Raw genomic sequence first — 13753 nt, 5'->3', positions numbered from 1 at the left:
GGGGGAAGGAAGGAAAGAAGGGAGGGAGGGAAGGAAAGAAGGAGGGAAGGAAGGAAGAAAGGAGAAAGGAAGAATGGGGAAAGAAAGAAAAGAGGGAGGAGGGAGGGAAGGAGAAAGCAAGAGTGGGGAAAGAAAGGAAGAAGGGAGCTGAGGGAAGGAAGGAGTGAGAAAGCAAGAGTGGGGGAAGGAAGGAAGGAAGGAAGGAAGGAAGGAAGGAAGAAGCAAGAGTGGGGAAAGAAAGGAAGGAAGGAAGGAGGGATAACTTCAGATAACGTGCACTGCATTGATGCATTCACACAATTTCACAGTAAGTAACCACGACATAAACCATAAAACCAAGTTCAGGGACATTCCTTTATCCCGTTGTTTTGCAAATCTATGTACACTACAAACTGTAGGATTGTTTGAAGAGAAATGCATCTGTACCCGGCCCCGAGTGTTTTAATTAAATAAAAGAATTTGAGTAGTTCTCCAACTATGTGTGATTAACCTATTAACCTAAAATCGGTTCCGATATCCGCTGTTTTACTAACCCGACAGCCTATTCTTCTAAACAGGAAACCTTCATTTTGTTTGCAAATAATAATATTAAAAGATTCTAAGCAGCAGCAAGAACGAGTCCTTACATTTCAAGAGCAGCTGTCATTTCACATCCATCCTGGCAGCGCCTGTTAGCGGGCGTCCACTCACCTGTCCGTCACATCCCTCACCTGTCCGTCACATCCCTCACCTTGTGGCGTCCCTGCCACATCTCCAGCCGTCCCATTAAAGGGAATGGGACTGTCACCAGGGCAGAGATGACAGCTGCTCTTTAAAAAATCACGATTTAAATCGGCTTGATTTAAATCAGGGCTAGTCAACCTTGGCTCTTTTATGACTCGTGGACTTCAATTCCCAGAATTCCTGAGCCAGCTTAGCTGGCTCAGGAATTCTGGGAGTTGAAGTCCACGAGTCATAAAAGAGCCAAGGTTGCCTATCCCTGATTTAAATCAAGTCTTTTTACTAGTGATTGAAATTGTGATTTAAAATCAACTCGATCTAAATCAAATCCACCCTGCTTTGGACCGACTCTTCTTTTGGTGTGTCTGCCTCTTTCTCTCCTTCCGGTCTTTTTCCACTCTGCTTCTTGAAGGAGTGGGATTTTTCCACTTCCGAAAGGACAACAAAAACCCTCGCCAAGCCTGCTCCGAAGCCTGCCCAGCATAGCCAAAACAGGTTTTTCTGACCTGCATGTCCGAATCCGGACACGTGTCCGAAGTCAGAGAATGCAGGAATTAATTGCTCTCTGCCGCCCTCCATCGTCTCCCTGGAGGAATTGCAACCCAGATGTTGCACCCATTAAAAACAATATTTTTTGCCAAGAATTCCTTGGCGAGAGACGGAACTTAAGGAGTCTGGAGAGGAAATGAGCAATGAGTAACTCCGGTGTTGTTTTGAGACGAACTGGGTCAGGTCACTCTTATTTCCATTGCAACACTGAGAAAGTTTACAACAGGAGCCCGGAACAAAGCAGCTTACGCAACTCGGCCTTTCTCACCCAGCGTCCATCAACGGCCAGCATTGCCCGGCGTTCCGCGACTTGGAAATTCTGCACATTGCAGTTCCCACATATTTGGGGAACATCTGTTTGCAGAAGATTGAGCCGAGCTAAGCCGGCGGATATTTGACGGACAGGCCTTCAACCCTGCTCTTTCCTCAGCTACGAGTAGACCGACCGAAAAAAAGTGACTTACAAGCAGTCCTCGGGTTTATGACGGACAGGCCTCCGAACCTAGACTTTCTGATCTACAAGTAGGCCTCAACTTACAACCGCTTGAATTAGCAACCAACTGGCACTTAAAAAAAGCGACTTACAATCAGTCCTCGGGTTTAGGACGGACAGGCCTTCGAATCTAGACTTTCCATACAAATTCTGAACTATAAATAGGCCTCAACTTACAACCGCTTGGTTACTGAGTTTGGCACTTAAAAAAAGTGACTTGCAAGCAGTCCTCGGGTTTATGACGGACAGGCCTCCGAACTGACTCTTTCCGTGAAATGTCTGAGCTACAAGTAGGCCTCGACTTATAACCGCTTGGTTAGTCACTGTGTGGCATTGAAAAAAGGGACTTACAATCAGTCCTCAGGTTTATGACGGCAGGCCTCCGAACCTAGACTTTCTGATCTACAAGTAGGCCTCAATGTACAACCGCTTGAAGTTGTACTTTAAAAAGTGGCACTTAAGAAAAGTGACTTACAATCAGTCCTCAGGTTTATGACGGACAGGCCTCCAAAACTAGACTTTCCATACAAATTCTGAACTATAAGTAGGCCTCAACTTACAACTGCTTGAAGTTGTACTTTAAAAAGTGGCACTTAAGAAAAGTGACTTACAAGCAGTCCTCGGGTTTATGACGGACAGGCCTCCGAACCTAGACTTTCTGATCTACAAGTAGGCCTCAACTTACAACCGCTTGAATTAGCATCTATCTGGCACTGAAAAAAGGGACTTACAATCAGTCCTCAGGTTTATGACGGACAGGCCTCCGAAACTACTTTCCATACAAATTCTGAACTATAAGTAGGCCTCAACTTACAACCGCTTGAATTAGCATCTATCTGGCACTGAAAAAAGGGACTTACAATCAGTCCTCGGGTTTATGACAGACAGGCCTCCGAACCTAGACTTTCTGATCCACAAGTAGGCCTCAACTTACAACTGTTTGAAGTTGTACTTTAAAAAGTGGCACTTAAGAAAAGTGACTTACAATCAGTCCTCGGGTTTATGACGGACAGGCCTCCGAAACTAGACTTTCCGTACAAATTCTGAACTATAAGTAGGCCTCAACTTACAACCGCTTGGTTACTGAGAGCTTGGCACTTAAAAAAAGTGACTTACAAGCAGTCCTCGGGTTTATGACGGACAGGCCTCCGAACTGACTCTTTCCGTGAAATGTCTGAGCTACAAGTAGGCCTCGACTTATAAACGCTTGGTTAGTCACTGTGTGGCAATGAAAAAAGTGACTTACAATCAGTCCTCAGGTTTATGACGGACAGGCCTCTGAATCTAGACTTTCCATAACCACTTGGTTACTGACAATTTGGCACTAACGAAAGTAACTTACAGTCCTCGGGTTTATGATGGACAGGCCTTCAAATCTAGACTTTCCGTACAAAATTCTGATCTAAAATAAGCCTCAACTTACAACCACTTGGTTACTGACAGTTTGGCACTAAAAAAAAGTGATTTCCAATCAGTCCTCGGGTTTATGACGGACAGGCCTCCGAATCTAGACTTTCCATACAAAATTCTGATCTACAAATAGGCCTCAACGTACAACCACTTGGTTACTGGCAGTTTGGCACTAACAAAAGTAACTTACAATCAGTCCTCGGGTTTATGACGGACAGGCCTCCGAATCTAGACTTTCCGTACAAATTCTGATCTACAAGTAGGCCTCGAATTACAACTGCTTGAATTAGCGACCATTCGGCACTAAAAAAAATGACTTACAATCAGTCCTCGCACTTACAACCGTTGCAGCATCCCCACGGTCAAAATTTGGGCTCTTGGCAACCGACATGTATGGTTGCAGCGTCCGGGGGGTTGTATGACCAGCATTTGTGACCTTCCCAGGCGGCTTCCGACAAGCGAAAGGTAGTCCTCAACTTACGACCATTCGTTTAGTGTCAAAGTTACACCAGCACTGAAAAAAGTGACTTGCAAGTGATTTTTCACACTTTATGACCATTGCAGCATCCCCACGGTCATGTGAGCAAAATTGACACTGACTGACTCATAGTTACGACGGCGGCAGCTTCCCCGGGGTCGACGGGATCGCTTTTTGCGACGTCCTGACAAGAAAACTCCACGGGGAAGCCCGTTTCGCTTAACAACCGAGTTGCTAACTTAGCCACTGCAGCGATTCACTTCACGAGTGTGGTAAGAAAGATCGCCAACTGCGGCAAAACCCACTTAATGACGATCGGGCTCCATTGTGGCCGTACGCCGAGGACTACCTGTAAATGGGGAAAGCAGAATTTGCCTGGCGGCCACAGGGTTCACTTTTAACAACTGCAGTGATTCACTTAACAACTGTGGAAAAAAATGCTTGCAAAATCCTTTGTGACACACTTAACAACCGGTTGGTTAGCAGTGGAAATTGCTTCCAACTGTGGTCTTAAGTGGAGGACCAGCTGTGCTATGTAATGAACTGACACTGGCAGATCAAGGAAGGTGAAGGGACATATAGGTCTGCCGATTGCATATGGGCTTCTGGGGTCTACACATCCCCTTATACAGCTGACTGCTCCTGTCTAAGGAGGCTCAACAGAAGAAAATGGAGACATTAACACAGGGAAAATATCTTCCTTTTGCTTCAAAAAACAAATCACCCCTTTTTAAAATCCCCAACTTTCCTGAATCCTAGTCTGTCGTATTGCGCCCAACCAGCACAGTGTGTGTGTGTCTGTGTGTGTGTGTGTGCTGCAGATTGCTCCCCAGAAAGAGGACGACGGGAGGTGACTCTAGCAAGCAAGCCAAGCTGCATGCTGGAACCGAATACACCCTGCCGACAAAACTGCGCCGAAGGGAAATTTGGGGGGCGCTGCCGATGTCTGGGGCCTCCTTACCTTGTAAAGCCGGAAACGGGAAAGAAAAGGGAGGGAGCGACGCCAAGCCTCGATACGCTGCATCCTGGCTGGGCAGATGACCGAGTCACCGACTCGGAAGGGACCCTGGAGGTCTTCTAGTCCAACCCCCTGCACGGGCAAGAGACCCTATATACCATTTCCGACAGACAGTTGTCCAGTCCCTTCTGGAAAAACCCAACTGTTGGGAGCACCCACAAATTCTGGAGGCAGGTAGTTCCACTGGTGAATTGTTCTCACTGTCGGGAATTTTTTCCTCCTTCGTTTCTAGGCTGCTTCTCTCCGTGAGGAGTTTCCATCCGTTGTTTTTTCGTCCTGCCTTCTGGTGCTTTGGAGATGTTGGTCTCTGCTACCCAACCAGAATTTGTCCGTCTTCAGTTCTGGAATTGAACGAGGGATGAAGCCAAATCCTTGCGAACTAGTCTGGTTATAAAAGATTCAATCAATCTCCCAAAATGATCCAGGACTGGCTTCGCTGGAGGTGAGCAGAACCTCTCTAGGCACACAGGATCCCAAATTCCCTTGCAAGGACCGCCGTCTTCCGTCCTGGAGGAGGGGAGGCCACAGGGATGGAAACCAGGATCCATCAGCAAGCTATCCTTTGCGCCATCCTTCTCAGTCCATCAGAATAGAGCTGGGAGGGACCTTGGAGGTCTTCTAGTCCAGCCCCCTGCTCAAGCAGGAGACTATAACTTTCCAGACAAACGGTTGTCCAGTCTCTTCTTAAAAACCTCCAGTGATGGAGCACCCACAACGTCTGGAGATGTTCCACTGGTCAATTGTCCTCACTGTTAGGAGATGCCTCCTTAGTTCCAGGTTGCTTCTCTCCTTGATGAGTTTCCATCCGTTGCTTCTTGTCCTGCCTTCGGGCACTTTGGAGAAGAGGTAAACCCCCTCTTCTTTGTGGCAGCCCCTCTAAGGGACCTTGGAGGTCTTCTAGTCCAACCCTCAGCTCCAGCAGGAGACCTTACACCATTTAGAATACAGAATAAGAGTTAGAAGGGACCGTGGAGGTCTTCTAGTCCAGCCCCCCGCTCAAACAGGAGACCCTAGACCATTTCAGACAGGTGGCTGCCCAGTCTCTTCTTTAAAATCCTCCAGTGATGGAGCGCCCACAACTTCGGAAGGCAAGCTATGCAATTAGAATAGAGCTGGAAGGGACCTTCGGAGGTCTTCTAGTCCAGCCCCCCTGCTCAAGCAGGAGACCCTGTCCCATTTCAGACAGGTGGCTGTCCCATCTCTTCTTTAAAATCCTCCAGCGATGAAGCGCCCACAACTTCTGGTGGCAAACTGTTCCACCGATTAATTGTCCTCGCCGTCAGGAAGTTTCTCCTTAGTTCCAGGTTGCTTCTCTCCTTGGACAGCTTCCATCCGTTGCTTCTTCTCCGAGAGAGCTTCAAAAACCTCCGAATCCTCCAGCCACTTTCTTCCTGCTTGCCCACAACCCACCCCAGACAAAACCTCCTCCACGGGACTTGGTGTGTGTGTGTGTATGTATGTATGTGTGTGTGTGAGAGAGAGAGAGAGAAAGAGTGTGTGTGTGTGTGTGTGTGAATAATCCGGATTTGTTTCCCGGCTCAGCCGAGCAGAGGGTTCGTGCAAAGTGGCTGAAGACGATTCTCCTTGCGCAGACACACAAAAAATAAAAAAATAAAAAATGAACTTGTTGTGCTTCAAGGCCGAGACTTTGGCGTGCCAGCAGGCGTGTTTGTTCATCCTCTCCTCCCCTCCGGTCAGTCCTTGGGGAGGTTCCCACACACCCCACTCCCTCGGCTCCGGCCCCGTCGGCCAGCCTGCAACACAGACCCCATGGTATTCGCCGGGAATGCTCGGTTGTGGTGGCTGCCAGGGAGGTCACATTGAACAGCAGCCTGGACAGACAATTTCCTGTGAGGCTCCGGCAGGGATTTTGCAAAAAGGCTTCCCAGCGGCTTCCATCCTCCAGGTTCCTGAAAAGCAGAAGCGGTTTGGGATTGAGCTGGGCAGCCGAGCCAGACGGAGGATTGGGGGACACACACACACACACACACACAGAGGCAAGGCGGAGCGATGCTGGCCGAAGGGGACGGGAAGGAGCCGCGCCACACGCTTTCGCCCCGGGGATGAGACAAGACACACAAAAACAACGGTCTCCGCTGCCAAGATTCCCGGGATGGAGGACACAGGCTGGCAAAAACAGGAAGCGTTTCTAGTCCAATTGAAGAAAATGGAAGAGGCTGGAGAAAAAAAAAACTGGCCGGGATGGTTGGTCGTAAGGCTGCTGGGTTGGGCTAGAAGACCACCGAGGTCCCGGCTTCCAGGCTTAGGATTCTACGTTCTTGTTCCAAATTGACTTTGCAAATCCCACCCAATCCTGGCTCTTGTGCACTCAATCAGAATCAGAAGAAAGGTGGAAGGGATCTTGGAGATGATGATGATGATGATAATAAATAAAAGTTGGAAGGGACCTTGGAGGTCATCTAGTCCAACCCCCTGCTCAGGAAGGAAACCCTATACCATTTCAGGAATAGAATAGAATAGAATAGAATAACAGAATTGGAAGGGACCTTGGAGGTCATCTAATCCAACCCCCTGCTCAGGCAGGAAACCCTATACCATTTCAGGAATAGAATAGAATAGAATAGAATAGAATAGAACAATTGGAAAGGACCTTGGAGGTCATCTAGTCCAACCCCCTGCTCAGGCAGGAAACCTTATACCATTTCAGGAATAGAATAGAATAGAATAGAATAACAGAATTGGAAGGGACCTTGGAGGTCATCTAGTCCAACCCCCTGCTCAGGCAGGAAACCCTATACCATTTCAGACAAATGGCTGTCCAGTCTCTTCTTAAAAACCTCCAGTGTTGGAGCGTTCACCGCTTCTGGAGGCAGGTTGTTCCACCGGTTAATTGTTCTCACTGTCAGGAAGTTTCTCCTTAGTTCTAGGTTGCTTCTCTCCTTGATCGGTTTCCATCCGTTGCTTCTTGTCCTGCCTTCAGTGGCTTTGGAGAATAGCTTGACTCCCTCTTCTTTGGGGCAGCCCCTGAGATATTGGAGCACTGCTATCATGTCACCCCCTCGTCCTTCTCTTCATTAAACTGGACATACCCAATTCCAGCAACCGTTCCTTCCAGTCCAGCCCCCTACTCAAGCAGGAGACCCTACGATACCATTTCGGATAAGTGACTGTCCGGTCTTTACTTAAAAACCTCCAGTGATGAAGCACCCACAACTTTTGAAGGCAAACTACGAATCAGAATAGAGTTGGAAGGGACCTTGGAAGGTCTTCCAGTCCAGCCCCCTGCTCAAGCAGGAGATCCTATACAATTTGAAACTGGAGGGTCTCTTCTTAGAAACCTCCAGTGATGAAGCACCCACACCTTCAGGTGGCAAGCCGTTCCACCGGTTAATTGTTCTCGCTGTCAGGAAGTTTCTCCTTAATTCCAGGTTGCTTCTCTCCTTAATCAGTTTCCATCCGTTGCTTCTTGTCCTGCCTTCAGGCGCTTTGGAGAACAAGTTGACCCCCCTCCATCTTCTTTGGGGCAGCCCTCCCCAAATATTGGAAGGCCGCTATTGTGTCACCCTTAGTCCTTCTTTTCATTAAACATTTCCAATTCCTGCAACAGGTTCTGGTGGCAAACGAAGCATTTACGAAAAACTCTACTGTGGTTAGGGGGGTTGGACTAGATGACCTCCAAGGTCCCTTCCAACTTTATTATTGTTGGTGGTGGTGCAAATGTCTCTCCTGGACAGAGAGGAACGGCAGGAAAGGGTGAAGGCCTCTGATTTGCTCAACGTTGCTTTTAAGCCAATCTCTCTGGCCCAGCTCCTGGGAACTGTGTGGGAAGGGTCCTGTCCCGCTGCAAAAGCACGCTGAGGACTAGCAGCACGGGGCAAAGCACCTCCTAGTTCTTGGCGCTCTCTCTCTTGTCAACACAGCTGGGGAAGGAGGAGGCCGAGCGATGGGTTTGTCCACGAGGCCTCCGAACTGTCCTGGCAGCTGCACACTGTGCTTTTTTGTCTTCCAGACGGACCCCAGAGAGAACAGCTGGCCGGATCGAAGATCAGCGCTTCTGCGAAGGGATGTGGGGAAGGCATGTGGAGGGGGACGGAGAAGGCCAGTCGGGGGCTATCAAGGTCTTCCTGTTTACTGGACAGAATCTCGAGCTTTCCAAAAACCGCAATTCTGGCCCCAAGGCCACTCGATCGCTCGTGGACTAAACCGAATAAACGAGTTGGAAGGGACCTCGGAGGTCATCTAGTCCGACCCCTGGCTCAAGAAGAAACCCTGTAACATTTCAGACAAATGGTTAATAATAATAATAATGATAAAGTTGGAAGGGACCCTGGAGGTCATCTAGTCCAACCCCCCGCTCAGGCAGGAAACCCCTACACCATTTCGGACAAATGGCTGTCCAGTTTCTTCTTAAAAACTTCCAGTGTTGGAGCCTTCACCGCTTCTGGAGGCAGGTTGTTCCACTGGTTAATTGTTCTAACTGTCAGGAAGTTTCTCCTTAGTTCCAGGTTGCTTCTCTCCTTGATGAGTTTCCATCCGTTGCTTCTCGTCCTGCCTTCAGGCGCTTTGGAAAAGGAGTGAACCCCCTCTTCTTTGTGGCAGCCCCTCAAATATTGGAAGACTTGCTATCATGTCAGTCCTTCTTTTCATTAAACTAGAGACATACTCATTTCCTGCAACTGTTCTTCATATCAATCAATCAATCAATCGAACAATCAATCAGAATAGAGATGGAAGGGATCTTGGAGGTCATCTAGTCCAACCCCCTGCTCAGGCAGGAGATCCGATACCATTTCAGACAAGTGGCTGTCCAGTCTCTTCTTGAAAACCTCCAGGGATGGAGCATTCCCTATTTCAAGTGGCAAGCTGTTCCACTGGTTAATTGCTCTCACTGTCAGGAAGTTTCTCCTTAGTTCTAGGTTGCTTCTCTCCTTGATGAGTTTCCATCCGTTGCTTCTTGTCCTGCCTTCAGGTGCTTTGGAGAACAGCTTGACTCCCTCTTCTTTGGGGCAGCCCCTGAGATACTGGAAGACTGCTATTATGTCCCCCCTCGTCCTTCTCTTCGTTAAACTAGACATACCCAATTCCAGCAACTGTTCCTCCTATGTTTTAGCCTCCAGCCCCCTGATCATCTTTGTGGCTCTTCTCTGTACTCTGTACTTGCACACTTCTGAAGCTTAGCAAACAGGAAAGTTGAGACTTTGAAAAAAAAAGTGCAGAGAAGAGCAACTAGGATGATTAAAGGCCTGGAGACTGAAACAAAAGAAGAACGGTTGCAGAATTTGGGTTTGGCCAGTCTAGATAGAGAAAAGAAAGACTGGGGGGTGGCATGGGTTTAACAACAACAACAACGTCGATAAAGACAAAAAAGTCTGGATAGTGGACGTGGCAGTGCCTGGAGACAGCAGAAGAGACGAGAAAGAACTGGAGAAGCTCACAAAATACAGAGACCTACAAATAGAAATAGCAAGACTGTGGCAAAAGCAAGCAAGGGTAGTACCAATAGTCATAGGCGCCTTGGGTGCCATTCCAAAACAACTGGAGCACCACTTGGACACCATCATCGGCATTGACAAATTCGCCATCAGTCAATTGCAAAAGGCGGCCTTACTAGGAACCACTTCCATCCTGCGACGATATCTGTAATACCATCAAACATCCACATCTGCCTATCCCAGATCCTGGGAAAGGACTCGATAGGTAGACAAAATGCCAAATCCAGTCTGAACATCTGGCTGACTGTGCGATGATCCATAATAATAACAACGTTGGAAGGGGCCTTGGAGGTCATGTAGTCCAACCCTCTGCTCAGGCAGGAAAGCCTATCCTATCCCATTCTTATCCTATCCTATCCTATCCTATCCTATCTTTTCCATTCTCTGTTCTGTTCTGTTCTGTTCCGTTCTAATTCTAATTCTAATTCTATTCTAATTCTATTCTATTCTATTCTATTCTGTAATTCTATTCTGTAATTCTATTCTTTTCTATTCTATTCTACCCTACCCTACCCTATCCCTTATTCTATTCTGTTCCGTTCTATGCTATACTGCGCTGCTCCACTCTAATGGAAATTTGGGGCTCTATTGTGTTGGTTAAGTGGAGAGCTACCTGTATACCTGGTAATAGGGCAGATTGGCCAAAAGTGAATTTCCTTTGCACCTGCCATGAATTGATGTCCCCTGGCTTCCCTCTAATTATTGCACGCGCGGCTGCAGGTGTCCTCCCTTCCAGCACAGCTGACCCCTCCCCCAAACCTGTTTGAGGGGCAAGGCAGGAAAAGCAAGTTGTCGCTTTTGCTCAAGGGCTGATGCAGCTTGAGGGCCCTGCGGGTCCAGCCGTCTGCAAAAATCGCCTCTGGCTGCTGTTTACCACAAGGCAGCCCAGATGTTGTCTCCAGTTCTCACCAGTCAGGGAAAGCACAATCCTTCCTTTCCTTCCTTCCTTCCTTCCTGTCTCTCTATCCATCCATCCATCCCTCTCTATCTATACATATCTATCCATCCATCCATCCATCCATCCATGCATATCTATACATATCTACCTCTATCTATCCATCCATATCTATCCATCCATATCTATCTATCCATATCTACATCTATCTATCTATCCATCCATATCTATCCATCTATCCATCTATCAATCTATCTATCTATCTACCCATCCATCCATCCATATCTATCTATCCATCCATATCTATCCATCCATATCTATCATCTATCTATCCATCCATCCATCCATCCATATGTATCTATCCATCCATCCATATATATCTATCCATATCTACATCTATCTATCTATCTATCTATCTATCTATCTATCTATCTATCTATCTATCTATCTATCCATCCATCCATCCATCCATCCATATCTATCCATCCATCCCAGCTTTCATCCATCCACCCATCCATCCCAGCTTCCATGCCAGCATGGAAGATAAGTATTTGCCAACCTTAGCAGTTTTCAGAGACATGGACTTCAACTCCCAGAATTCCTCAACAAGCATAGAAGATAAATATTTTCCTATACTTAGCAACTTTCAGAGACGTGGACTTCAACTCCCAGAATTCTCCAGCCAGCATGGAAGATAAGTATTTTCCAACCTTAGCAACTTTCAGAGGCATGGACTTCAAAACTCCCAGAATTCCTCAACAAGCATAGAAGTATTTTCCAACCTTAGCAACTTTGAGAGGCGTGGAGTTCAACTCCCAGAATTCCCCAGCCAGCACAGAAGATAAGTGTTTGCCAAAGTTAGCAACTCTGAGAACAACTTTGGACTTCAACTCCCAGAATTCCCCTGCTGTTGGCAAACCCTATTTTAACAGGATCGTAACACAAACAGACCGACATCAATTCCCACGAATAAGCACAGCCACCAGAGTGACCCAGCCCCTTCCCCATCCTCCAGAACCCCCCAAAATCTTCCAGCAAAAGCCACCAACCCCCCCACCCCCATCTCTCTGCCCGGCATCAAAAGTCAAGTTTTCCAGATTCACCCCGTGGCTCAGCTCTTGATGCTCCCTAAATTTTGAAAACTGGGGTGGGGAAGGAATTCCTGCCCTTCACCCCAAATCCATCTGCCACTCACCCACCCACCCAAATTCAGACCTTCTGATTCCGGAGACCCCCTTGAGGCAGGCTACGAAGAACGAAAGGGAGGGGGCCCAAAAAAAAGCAGATTTTAGACAAACTCCGTGGCGTTTAAAAATGTAGCTTTTCTCCAGCCTTCTTCCTTCTCAACTTCACATCCTCCCCCTCCCCATTTGCCTTGCCCGCCCCTTCCCCGTGTCCGCCGAAGAGGAATCTGGACCGTCGTGTTCACGCCCATTCGGGGCTTGTGTACACTTCTGGAAAAGACCAGAATCCGGATTAACCTGCCCTTCCGGAGATTCTGGTTCACGTCACTAAGTGAGCTGGGAGTGTCCCACCTCACAATGGCTATTTGAACCCTGGATACGAGCCCGCCCCCCCCGTAAAGGCCACGATCAGAGGCTGGGGGGGGGGAGGATGCTCCGCTCCAGACTTTGGAGGTACCCGCTGAGAATGATGGGGATTGTAGTAGTCAAATCCCTCTGTAGTCTTGGGTGGGATGACGGATTTGGTATACTCTTGAGCTCCTGCCCATGAAATGGGAAAATGTAGGGAGTCCTTGCCTTACGACCGCAACTGAGCCTCCCAAATTTCTGTCGTTAAGCGAGGCGGTTGCTAGGCGGGTTTTGCCCCGTGTTTATGACTCTTCATGGCACGGTTGCTAAGGGAATCCCTGCAGTTGTTAAGCTGGCAACACGGTTGTTTAGTGAATCCGGCTGCCCCCCTTCATTAACGTTGCTTGTTGGAAGGTCGCAAAAGGGGATCAGGTCTCACACACACACGCACAAAACGGGATGTTGCGACGGTCATAAATAGGAACCAATTGCCGGACGTCTGAATTTTGATCGTAGGGATGCGACAATGCTGCTTAAGTATGAAAAACGGAGGGAAGTCCCTTTTTTTCCAGCGACGTGTCTTTGAACGGTCGCTAAACAAATCCTTTAGAACTGATCTGTCATTCAGTCAAAAAAAGGGAATAAGGTTCGTGTGGTAGGGATGTGGGAATTTCCTCGTTATCGGTTGTTATTTTGGAATTATTTATTAATAATGATGGTGGTGGTGGTGGTGGTGGAAGGGACCCTGGAGGTCATCTAGTCCAACCCCCTGCTCAGGCAGGAAACCCTATACCATTTCAGACAGAATAGAATAGAATAAGGAATAGAACAGAACAGAATAACAGAGTTGGAAGGGACCTTGGAGGTCATCTAGTCCAACCCCTTGCTCAGGCAGGAAACCCTATACCATTTCAGACAGAACAGAAGTTGAAAGGGAACGTGGAGGTCATCTAGTCCAACCCCCTGCTCAGCACTTTAAGGGACCTTGGAGGTCTTCTAATCCAACCCCCTGCTCAAGCAGGAGACTCCATACCATTTCAGATAAATGGCTGTCCAGTCTCCTCTTAAAAGCCTCCAGTGATGAAGCACCCACAACGTCTGGTGGCAATCTGTTCCACTGGTTAATTGTCCTCACTGTTAGGAAGTTTCTCCTTAATTCTAGGTTGCTTCTCTGCTTGATCAGTTTCCATCTGTTGCTTCTAGTC

The sequence above is a fragment of the Protobothrops mucrosquamatus genome, unplaced genomic scaffold (assembly GCF_001527695.2).
Source record: "Protobothrops mucrosquamatus isolate PMUCROS unplaced genomic scaffold, P.Mucros_1.0 scaffold3729, whole genome shotgun sequence".
NCBI lineage: Eukaryota > Metazoa > Chordata > Lepidosauria > Squamata > Viperidae > Protobothrops > Protobothrops mucrosquamatus.
This window is presented reverse-complemented; position numbering follows the sequence as displayed.